The sequence below is a fragment of the Vicugna pacos genome, unplaced genomic scaffold (genome assembly GCF_048564905.1).
Source record: "Vicugna pacos unplaced genomic scaffold, VicPac4 scaffold_19, whole genome shotgun sequence".
NCBI lineage: Eukaryota > Metazoa > Chordata > Mammalia > Artiodactyla > Camelidae > Vicugna > Vicugna pacos.
Window position 1 is genome coordinate 63,539,379 of NW_027328740.1, and position 12,135 is coordinate 63,551,513.

Sequence of the window (12,135 nt, forward strand, 5' to 3'; positions counted from 1 at the left end):
TTCCATGCCCCAACACCTGGTCTCCCAACTTACTGGCCTGTCCTGCACTGAGGAGAATGAATTTGGACTCAGTAACACTCCTATCTACCCAGCAAGCTGGGCACTGGAAATGAGGACAGCTCTCCCACACCCAGGGACCTACTGTGAGCCCTTGATGGTTCCCCTAGGGTGGGGTGTGGTTTAATCAGGCGGGATGGGGACTATGCACCAACACTCAGGCAGTATGCTCCCTTTGGGGCTCTGATTTTATACCTCCCGCTCCCCACCAGCTCAAAACCTGGGATAGTGGAGCTAAGGCAGAGATCTTGCCTGCCTGTTTCCCAGCGTGTAAAAGGGGAATATGTACTCTTCCCAAGGTAGTTCTGAGCGACAACACCCTCGGGTGCTTGGTTCCCAGAGCAACAGGAAACACTTCTCCGCGTGGGGGCAACGGACGTGATCCCATAGGGGTTCTGCAGAGGCCTCGACTGAAGGGCTGGACCAGGGAGATAAAATTTGAGCTGCGGGCCTTGAAGTGTTAGAGAAGGGTGCAGAGGCAGGACTGCTGCCTGTTTCGGGGTGCCGCCGGAGGTAAAGCTTATTCTCTCCATCTCTGCTACTCCCCTCCCCTCTCCAGATCCCTCCGTTCTCTCTGCACCTCCTGCCCATGTATCTCCCTCCACTTTTCCCCTCCTCCCTTCCCCCTCCCATTTTCTCCCTCCCTCACTTCCCCAGCTTCTCTCGCAGAAACCAGAGGGTCGCTGGCACGACTGTGCATGCGTAGTCGGTGCCAGCTGGACCGCGGGTTGGAAGCTCCAGCTCAGAGCCGGGGATCGGCCCCAAAGGCTCCTCAGTTCTGTGGCCCGTTAGGCCTTTGGCTTCTGCCCGGGGCCGGGACCTCCGGCTGTGGAAGTGCAAGGTAGGGGCTCCCGGGAAATGTTCAGTCTGCTGGGGGAGGGTGGTCCGCGTGTCAGAGCCCGCGAGGGCGCGAATCAACGTGTGTTCAGCTGAATTGCTCGGGCCAGGCCCCTCTGCCCCAGCGCCTCGGTCACACCTGTCCAGGGCCAGGTGTGCACCTGCCGCCTCTCGCCCCAGCCGGGCTCCCCTCAGTCCGCGGCTGGCGTCCCCTTCCCCTCTTCCGCCTGCGAGAACTCTCCTCCCGGGCTTCCTCTCCTCGGCCGCCGACCCGTCCCCACACCTGTGCGGGCTGTGTCCCGCGCGGGCGGGGTCTGCGGACCCGGACGGGGGCGGGCGGCTGGGGCTGGCCTCCGAGCCGGGCTGCCGGACGCGTCCCCCACCCAGCTCTCCCTGCCCCACGACCCCGGGGCTGCCCTCCTCTCCCTTTCCCGCTCCCTGCGGACAAGGTCAGTGGCGTGGGCGCTGCTCCCTGGGCTGAGAGCCTCAGGTTGTAAATACCAGCCTCTCCTGGTGGAGTTGGCAAAAGGGAGCGTCAGTGCTAAGGGAGCTTCCGTCTCCTCCCTCAGTGTTTCTGCCCCAGGTAATTTCCTTGAACAATTTCAGGTGTTATGATGGCGGTGCTTGATGATGTCACGTGTTTTTATAGTGCGAGGGATTATAGTGGTGAAAGCAGGGCTTGGCTCAGCTAAAAATGAGCTGAAGGCATGAGGCTGTGACATCCTCCAGGCTTCCCTCTCCAAGGGTGAAACGTGTGACCGTAGATTTTAGAAAGATAGTTACAGTCCCTAACTAGTCCAGCCCAGCTAGTGTGTGTTAACAGGAACAGCACCACCAGAGGCGTTGGAGTCCCAGGGACATTGCAGTCCTAAAGAGCTCCTGGCACAGTTTGGTTTGTTTTGGCTTTTTGTTTTTCTTAAATTGTGCAGCAGACTAGTTGTATAGAGGGGAAAATAATTGTCAAGAAATATTTTTTTTCATATAACAGCTTTATTGTGATTTTGTTCACACACCATGAAGTCCATCCATTTAAATGGTACAATTCAGCAGCTTTTAGCATATTCACAGTGCTGCAACCATTATTATTCCAGAACGTTTTTTATCACTTCAGAAAGAACAGTGGAAATCAATGACCTATCCACCCTTCCCCAGTGGTGTTTCTAAAGAAGTTTCTTGGCTGTTCCTGACCATAAATTAACTCGTTACATTCCATGAAAAATCTGGTAGGAATTCTAATAAGAATTACATTGAATCTGTCTATAAAAACAGGAATAATTAATGTCTTTATGGCATAAACTTCTTCTATCGATGAATATATCTGAGACCCTAAATTTTCATCTGTCCAGAGCCTGGCCCATGGGAAGTCCTCACAAATTGTTGGGCTTGTGAATGATGAGATTCTATACATTCTTAGTTGCAACTGTAGCTTTTCACAGAAGAGAAAAGTAACCTCAGTGAAGCCAAGTGACACTCTGATGGTCAGAAAGGGTGACAGTCAGTGCTGGAGTGATCCAGTGGACTTGGTGTTTGCCACCAGAATTCTCCACCACCTACAGCTAAGGGGATTACAGTGTTCTTTTATTTTTTTAATGACTTGCTTTTATTTTTCTAATTATTTTTATTGAAGTGTAGTTAACTTACAATGTTAGTTTCAGGTGTACAGGAGAGATTCAGTTATAAACAGATGCATATGTATATACATAAGTTTTAGATTGTTTTTAGTACAACTCATTACAAGAACTTGAATATAGTTCCCTGTGCTATATAGCAGGTCCTTGTCATTTATTTTATATTTATTAATGTGTATCTGTTAATCCCCCCTTTCCTGCCTGCTAAACACAGTTTGTTTCTATGTCCATGAGTCCATTTCTATCAGCATCGTTTTTCCTAGTTAATATATGCTGCTTGGCGGCTTTCAGTTTCAGTAATTCCATCTTATCTGTGGGCGTTTTACTTCTGGTGGGCCTGTATGTGGTTTTCACACGTGGTAACAGAGATCTGTATTTGGGAGAACTCCAGGCCTCGTGTAGTCCCTGGTACAGAGCACCCACTGAGCTGATGCTTGAACTGGGAAAAAAACACAGTAAATGTTAGAATTTCCACTATGATTGAGACTTCCAGGTTTCTATAACCTCTTTAGCCCACCTAAATTTTGGCTGCACCCAATACTGGATAATTTGGTGGAACTTCATGGTATGGTGGTGAAGAGACAGGGCCTTGTATGCTTCTTCTCTTTCCTTTTTTTAACACTCATTCTCCTGGGCCTCCCAGATCTTCCCACAGTGGTGCCCAGGGCTGGCTTGGTGCTGCACTCAGGCAATATTTGTTAATAAGGCCCTTTCCTCATCTCTTCTCAGCGTCCGTTTCCTTCTCTGCACAATGAGACCGTAGACTAGGTAAGTGCTTTTCAGTTTCTTTTAAAGCCATGTTTCCTTTGAGAAACAGAAAATGCAAATCTCTCCTCCCATCCCAACTGTTCAGATTTTGATACGTCCTCCAAGGAGTGACAAAGTTCTTTGTGGAAAACTGATGTGATTGTGATTCCAGGTGGCACAGAAAAGACTCTTCAGAGATTTATTGCAGGGAAAGGGCAGGAAAGGGGCTGTATGTCACACTTTCTAGTGTGAGCAGTGGAGAAGGGGATTGGGTTTAAATACAGTGTCTGATGTGGCCTCTTTCTAATCTTTCACAATGTGATAAACTTCTCTCCCTCAGTTTATTCATGTGTCAAGTTGGGGTGATAGTATTTTAGGGTTTTTGTGAAACATTATACACATAATCCATTTGTGTCTCTTTAGAAACAAGAGCTGCTAGGGCGTCAGTGATTTCTTTGAAAAAAAAAAATCTTGTCCATAACACTCTGTCTGTGTGTATTTTGAAGTTCCTGGAGGGTGAGTGTTGAAACTAAAGTCCATCGTCGGACAGGTGGCCCTTGGTTCTCTGTGCCCCAGATTGCCCCCTCCTCCCCAGTCCTCTTCCTCTCATTCCAGGATGAAGTTCCCTTGTAGATTTACACAGAGGTCTTGTGGAAATGGCTTTTCATTTTATTGTTTCACAAAGGAGGGCTGCCATCATGATCTCTGTGGTCAGGTTTTGGTGAACTGAAGGCTATGCAATTGGGGGTTTCTATTTAATAAAAAGAAAAATAAATTACAAATACAAACTTAGACCTAGGTTGGTGAGAAGGGCTCTTGGAAGTGGGGACCACTAGATTTGTTAGCTTCAGTTGCAGTGGCCTCTGGCCACGAGGACCCATCCTCGTGCTCTGAATTTGGAGGGACCAGTGGATTCAGTGGGAAATTTAACTGAGTGTATCTCATGGTCTAGGGATTGTTCTATTTGTGCTGTGTGTTCCTTATTTGAGACAGTGAGCTCATTTAACCTCAATATCCTCTTTAAAATATTAGACTTTTAATTTTGTGATGTAATGTAGATTCCCATGTAGTTGTAAGAGATAATATGGAGAGGACCTATGAACTCTTTGCCCAGTTTTCCTTAATGGTTCGATCTTGCAAAATTCGGGTACAATTCATTACTGCCTCACTAACCCTTTGAAGTTTGTGTTATTGCCTTCATTTCTATTCACGATTAAACTGGGACTTAGAGAAGCACACAGGCCTGCCCAGGTCACCCACATGGTTAGTGCAGAGTTGGGTGAACTTGGGCTTGGGATTTCTAGGCAGTACCACTATGATGGTCTAAAGCAGGGAGCACCATTCACTTTGCTTGTTTATTCATTCATTCAACAAACATTTATTGAGTAACCTCTGTGGGTCAGATGCTTTCATAGGGTTATCTGATTCCTCAGCAGTAATGAGAATCAGGTTAAGTTTTCTTTTTTTTAAAGAAAGTGAGAAGATATAACCCCCACCAAAGGTAATATAGCTCATAAAGGAGCGATAGTAAATTTCTACAGTCCCCCCTTTTTATGCAGGTGGTACCCTAGGCATTTTAATTTGCAAACTTGCGTAATCCAGATATATTCTTGTAAGGCAAGGATTTTTTTTTAATTGAAGTATAGTCAAGTTTACAATGTTGTGTCAATTGCAAGATGTTTTTTGAAATTTGAATTAAAAATATTTTTTGAGGAGGGTAAGTATGATTGTTTATTAGTTTCATTTTTGAAAATGAGGTACTGGGGTTTGAACCCAGGACCTCGTACATGGTAAGCACGTGCTCTACCACTGAACTGTACCCTCCTCCCCAAGGCAAGTTTTCTTACCCATTATTCTGCAGCTTAGGAGTTCAAACAAATTGGAATTGAAATCCTGATGTTTAGATCCCACTGTGGTTCTTTTCTCTATATTCTACTTAAAGGGGTTTGGAAAGCTGTTCCTTTGTTCATTTCTTTATCCAGCAGTTTTGAGCACTGACTTTGCATCAGGGTCTGGCTAGGTACTTGGAAACAGAAAACAAGAAATGACACTGCTGTGCAGGCGCAGCAAGCCTAGACCAAAAGCTGGGTAATGTGATCCGAGCTACAATAGCCATGTGCAGACGATGAGGACAAACTGTACCCCCGGCTTTGCTTGGGCTTCCCTTGCCTTCTGGCTGGTACACACGAGGTCACTGCAACCCAGAGGGGCGCACAGCCCACAGAAGAGTATGTATATCGATCTCTTCTCACCTCTCTGCAGGGACTGCAACATGAGCATCCCTGACTACGTGCAGTGCGCTGAGAACGAACAGATTCTCCCCGTGATGGTAAAAGCCGTTGGGATCATCTCAGAGGAAAATTTTTTTGCATCTATAAGCAAATCTCCTTGGTGAGCCAGATCAGCCCGTGCGGCTCCCAGTGGGCACTCTGTATCCACTATAGGCACCACTATGCGCCCGAGAATGAGTGGAGAAACTTCCAGACACATTGCAAGGTCGTGGGCCTTGTCACCATTACCGACTGCCTCTCGGCCAAGGCCTTCGAGAAGCTCCACGTGCAGAGGAGCTGTATGGCACCTCGTTAATGACTCTCAGCTCTTTGGCTTTGTGCTGTATGGGGAGGTGGCCGAGCAGACGTGCACCGACGTGGCCTTCAATCTACGAGGCCTGCAGGCTGGTGGAGAAGAGGATCGAGGACTTCACTGAGTCACTCTTCATCATTCTGAAGTCCAAGTGGCTGGATAGGGCCCCCAACAAGTCTGGAGACAAGATCCCCCTCCTCTGCACCTTGTTGGAGAAGGAGGACTTCTTGGGACTGGACACAGAGAGCAGGTAAGCCTACCTGTAGGACCGGCCGCCCTGGCTGTGTGCCGGATTGCTTCCCTACATCCAGGAAGGGATCAGCAAGGAAGAAGGCTGTCTTGTAGCCAAGGGTGGAGGAAGGTGCAGCCCGCCGATTTACAGACATTTCAAAGTGAATCCACCTTTGTTTCAGAGAGATCCTTTTAGGGTTAGTGTGGACACTTCCTCCCGTTTTTCAGCCAGGACCACTGTGGGACCCCTGGAGTTTCTGTCCAATAGAGTAGCAACAGCCACTGATGCTAGGAGCGCTGAGGAGGAGGCTGGTCTGAGCTGACATGTGCTGTAGGTCAAATGCACATCAGACGCTGAGGCTTGTCTAGAAAAAGGAATGTATTCTATCTTGTTACTTTCTATATTGATTACATGTCAAAATAATAGTATTTTACATACAGTAGAATAAGTAAGATCTGTTCTTAAAATCAGTTTCTAATATTTGTTTTTTTGTTTGTTTGTTTAATTTTTAAATGTGGCAACTGGGAAACTTTCTTTACATGGATCTCATCTCATTTCTGTTGGGCAGCCTGTCCTGGGACAGTCTCATCCCTTTGCTTATAGATGAGATGCTGAATCCCGAGACGCAGAACGAGGCGCTGGTTGAGCTGCAGCTGGAGCCAGTGTCTGCTGCCTCCCAGGCCCAGCACCTGCAAGGCTCAGGCCCTCTCTCCTTGCCCGACAGCCACCATGCCAGGTTAGGACATCAGAAACACCGCCAGGGACTTCCGAATGAACTCCTTATGCAGGGAAAGTTGTGTCACGGAGTATAGGACAGAGCAGGGAAAGGTTCCTGCTCACTTTGCCCCTGTGATTAGGTCAAAGGCCTCACTTTGCCTCGGAAGTGCAGACGAGCTCTTCTGGGCAGCCTACCCCCTCACCCTCTGCTCTGTTTCCCATGTGTCTATCGTGTTGTCCCTCGGGCAGTAAAGGTTGAGATGCCTTTGCCGAGAGGTGGTTCCACTTTGCTGGGGAGAGTGAGGGAAGTTGTATCCCCCCGGCCTACGGCCTCGGGCTTTGAGTTTGGGGAGCGCTCATGGCGGTCCCAAAGGTGACGGTCGGAGAACCTGGCACGTACTGCTGGGCCCGCTGTGGAGGCGGTGCTCTGTGATTCTTGATCATACCTAAGATCAGATCCTACTTTCTGGTTGTTGGTCAGTTGGAGGAGAAGATTCCAGAGAATTGATAAAAAGAATGTCCAGACCAGCCCTGTGTGTGAGAGGCACAGGGGACCCGAGTCCCACCTGCGTGTGGTGTCTGGCGAACTCTGGATGAATTTTCAGTTCCTCCCCGGACATGCCTCTGTGGCTTAAGGAAGTGGCAAGGCATGTCGTGGCCATGATCTGTACTTGTCCTCACAGGGCCCTGTGATCTACATGTCTGCACTCCCCTTCTGCTCCTTGGAGATTAGGTGGCAGGTTTAGGAGCCTGGGCACTGCTGAAGGCACAGCTGCCAGCACCGGGCTTCTCCCAGACTGACTCCATTCACCTCACCTGTCACCTCCTGCTGAGCCCCCAGGCATTAGTCAAGGTAGGTACATCGGTGCAACGTAAGCAGGTACCACCTTATCCCCCTGCACACACTGGTGGGTGAGCAGTGGAAGCCTGGAGCCCTGCCCCAGCCCCCTGGACAGTGCTTCCTCTTTTGTCATAAGAGGCACTGGTGACATTTTTGCTCAGCAACTGCTTGGCTCTGAGTCTGTAGACCCACCAGAGAATGCCAGCTTGTTTTTGCATTTTGAAGTCTGCCCTTGGGATTTGGCGGAGTAGCTGGATGTGTGCTTAGCCCATAGTGGTTGACACTATCCCCATTGTTTACCCAGAACCTCGTGTACCAGGCATGGCTCTCGGCATCAAAATACAGCAGCGCATTAAACCTCCCTCCAGGTGGGTCTCTCTGTTTTGGTACAATAAGCGCCCAGCCAGCATCTGAACGTCAGTGAGATAACGCGGCCAGTGAGCTCGGGTCAAGCACGTTCTTCTCCAGTCAGTTTTACTCCATTGTTGCTTTTACTATTCCACAGTCATTAATTTATATAGCAATGCTTTGGTGCAGGATCAGAGCCTAATTCTCTCCTGCTACTCTTGGTGGCAGTGAATAAAACTGTCCAGCCTGAAATGCGACAACATTTTGTAGCTCAAAAGCTATCTAGATGCATGTAGGTGGAGTTTAGGTTAGGGGAGCTGATCACGTTGGTGTCCCCGGCAGCGCCGCTCCCCACAGTCTCCTGCCTTCCCTGGAGCAGGAGGTTAGCGTGGGTCTCACCGTCCCCGTGTCCCTGGCCTCACACACTCAACTAAGCTCTTGTACAGGCTGTCAAAGTCATTTTTGTTCTTCTGTGTTTCTAATTTTCGCTTGTTCCTCTTTTCCTTTTTCTTTTTTTCCTTCTTCTCTTGTACTGCCCAGTGAGGATGTTGTTACGTCTGAAAAAGGTGGGCTGTGCACACCCTGCATTGGAAATAGCCAGATCGCCCACCGTACTGTCTACATCGCTTTAAAAAGCAAAAACTTAACAGCTGACTTGATTCATGTATTATCCTAGTCATCTATTTATTTTGTAATTTTTTGGAATATTTGCTTTCTTAGCACATTACCCACTGGTGTTTGATACCTGTTAAAATCCTTGCTTTGAGGAACCTGTTTAGTCCTCCTTATATTTGGTGACAAATGCGCCCTTATTAAATTTGTCTGTTTTCAAGAAGTGAGATGTGAATTGATTTAGGCTGCTGCTGAGGGATTCTTTTCATGGAGTATTTAAATTGGAAAGTCAAAGTCTGCAGCATCTTGCTTGATTCGGCTTTTACACAAACGTGCTCGGCATGTGGTTCCTGGCTGTCGCTGTGTGACGTGCGTGACGGCGTTTCCAGGCCGGCGGTCACTGGTGAGGAAGTGGCCGGCTCGGGGGTGAGCAGCTGCAGGGGACGCTGTTTGAGGAAGCAGTCACTTTTTTTTTTGCATTCAACTACCCCGTGCCATTTAGTTAACTTTGCCTTCATAAAGGAGCAGTATCGTGTCTAAAATCCATGCCACTCTTTTGTTCCCTTTAGGAGGCTGGTTTCTCTGAGTATCAGGACTACATAGCCTTCTCCGAAGAGGCTGGCTCACCTGGTGGACAAATGGAGCGCTAAAGGGGATCGAAGGCTCCACTCTGTTTCAGCCAGTGGGCATTCAGAGCCGGGTCTGTGGTTTGCCTCAGCAGCCGTGCTGGCATCCCTGCACCGGCCTTTATTTTAACCCATGTTGGCAGTAAATAGCTGACTCCGTGTCTGTTGCAGCTGACGTCCACCACTGACGGCCGTGTCGTTAGTTTGTGGTAGTGAGACACCAACACCTCAGTCAGCCGTGGAGGAAGATGCTTTGGCCGACCTAGGACGTTGCATTCTCACCCCCACCATGGTTCATCTCACCCGGGGGAAGGGTTTGGCCACCACCATCATGCTGACCATGAGACATTGTTTCTCCTTTCATGCTCTGGTCCAAATGTGGACACTTCATTTTTCACTGAATTTGTCTCGCTTGGGTCAGGACAGAATATCTGAATGGGTCCATCACATTCTGGGTGGGGAACAGAACAGAAATAAGTGTCGCAAGTTGAATGAGTTTAGGCTGTCTGGGTTGGCAAATGCAGGCTGGGATCTGTGATGACTGGGCTGTGCCCTGGACACAGGCCTTTCCTGTGGCTCCTGAGAGCCCAGGGGTCGGAGTGAGAACATCCTTGCCTGGGCTCCTCCATCCTCTTTTGCTCACTGGCAGCTGTGTCTGCTCACTAGGAGCTCCCCAAGACCTCGGGCCCTTCAAAGCTCAGACCACGGACAAACCTTGAGTCCCTTCTCCTGGGCCTCCTTTGTGAGAATCCAGTGCCTTCTGAGGTGACCTTTGCCAGGAGATGCCTCCCCCTCCAGGGAGCACCCTTCAGAGGACTGTGACTCACTGCACACTGCTGTGAGGTTGTGGGGTTCCGGCCGTGGTCCCTGCAGAACCAGACATGAGATGGGCTTAGCGACGGAAATAACAAGACTGATTCCAGGGCAGGGCCGGGGGGAGGGAACAGGGGAAATTTAATGTGACCTCAAACACCTAGATGTGTGCTGGGGCTGTTACTAAATTGGGAAGCCTGGGAGATACCTGCCAGGAATCGAATTCCAGAGTAAATGGTGGACATGAGGCATTTTTTAGATGCCATTTGTCATCCAAGTTAGGACTTCAAAGAGGCACTCGGGTCTATGAGCCTGGGGATCAGGTGAAGGTGCCGGAATAGCGATACACGTTGGGATTCGTCCTTCTTAGCTGGTGTTCACAGCCTTACATGTGGGTTAGCACTTCTCCAGAGGTGCAGACTGAGGGTGGGGGAGGGCAGGGCTGTGCCTCGGTTGGAGGAAAGCCCAGACCATGCAGCTTTGGTGTGTCAGTCAGCGGCGTTTGGGATTTTCACAGCAATGCCATTTATCCTTAAGGGGCCGGGTGGTGGGCAGGGCCAGCCAGGAAGAAATCTGAAGGGAGGTTCGTGGCCACGTGTGTGTCTTAGGACGTTGCAGAGTCTGCAGGGTCCGGGAGGGTAGACTACTCAGAAGCTGGACTTGGAGTGGGGAGTGGGGAGAAGGTAGTCACACTTAACTTTTGAGGGAGGGAGGGAGGCCTAGGGAGTCCCCACCCTACCGGACTCGATTTCCCATGAGCAGAAGGCAATCATACAGGATCTGAAATGAAAAGGGATGGATGCTGGGAGGGGAGCCAAAGTGGAGAATGGTGCTTGGACTGTTCTAGAATAGTCTCCCTGTATAATAGAGTTAAAACAACCCAGACTCTAAAGAATATTGATAGTAACTGGGGAGGAGGCAGTTTTTCTGGCCTCCTAAGGGTAAGTTATATATCTGGGGATACACAGAAGAAACGGGTAGTTTCTTGCTGGGGCTTGATCCTTACCAGAGGCAACAGTGCAAGTTTAAAGGGAGACAAGGGCAGCGGAGGGAAACTAGCCAGGCCCTGTGTCAGGTACCAGGCGGCCGCCCTACTTTCGTGTTGCATTCAAATCCATGCCTCCCAGGTGTGCGGTGGCAGCCCCGTTTTGCAGATTGGGAAGCCTTCTCAGAGGGGTTAAGGAATTGTTCCGTTTAGTGGCTAGTAAATGCTGGAGCAGGATTCAAGCATGGCCTTGTCAGACTTCAAGGGCATGTTCTCTCTACTAATTCCTGTTGTACCTGGAATGGTGAAGTGAGTCAGTTTCGGAGCCTTTCAGAAAAAGTACGATTTAAGTGCCTCAGGACTGTTTCACAAAGCTCAGCGTTCTTTGATGGTTTGGAAGCACTGCAGTGCTTTACACCCTACAGATGTAAGGTTTTACTCCTTTGACGATAACGTGGTTGCAAATGACGTACAGGTGCAAAACCAGACTTAGCAGCTTCTGAAGGGAAACTCTCCAGTTCTCCCTTGATAGGCTGTCTTCCGCGGGATGTAACTCTGCTGCAGCTTAGGCCTGAGGTTTTCGTATGGAGTGAGGGTTTGATAACCAATGTTAACATAAAACGATCAGATGGAGAAAATCGACGTTGGCAATTTATTTTTGGGTTTCATTAGAAAAGATGCATTGTTGGTTAGTAGCCCATATAACGTATGAAATTGAGTACAGAACATTGCATTTCTTACTTTCTACTTACAAATGTGTTCTATTGTAAGGTTGTCTGCTTTGAAAATTCAGCTCAGACACTAGGGCCCCTGTCAGTGTGTTGGTGTGATTGCATTTACACAGTGCATGTAATCTGGGCTTCCACAGCCCCAAACACTGCAGTGCAGAATCATGGGCTGTAGCAATCACTTAGTTACGCAAATACTTCTGAAACTATATGATTCCAAAAAACAAAAAAAGAGAGAGAGAGAGATTGCCTTTATCAAAGTTCCTTTGGAATTTAACAGCATACTGTTATTGAGCAGCTCTGGCTTGCTTTATATATGAATATATACATTTCTTTGCATGTAACTTGGTTCTTGGACTAAAACACCAAGCTCTTGCTTTC

The 12,135-nt window shown here is 48.7% G+C and overlaps 1 long non-coding RNA gene across 1 annotated transcript; it reads left to right on the plus strand.

The window, feature by feature from the left end:
* The first annotated feature begins 714 nt into the window (after nucleotides 1-714).
* On the plus strand, nucleotides 715-5,642 carry LOC140693193 (uncharacterized). The gene is made up of 3 exons (XR_012068909.1): nucleotides 715-898; nucleotides 3,252-3,290; nucleotides 5,532-5,642. It is a non-coding gene; the product is annotated as an uncharacterized lncRNA (long non-coding RNA).
* Nucleotides 5,643-12,135: the final 6,493 nt, after the last annotated feature.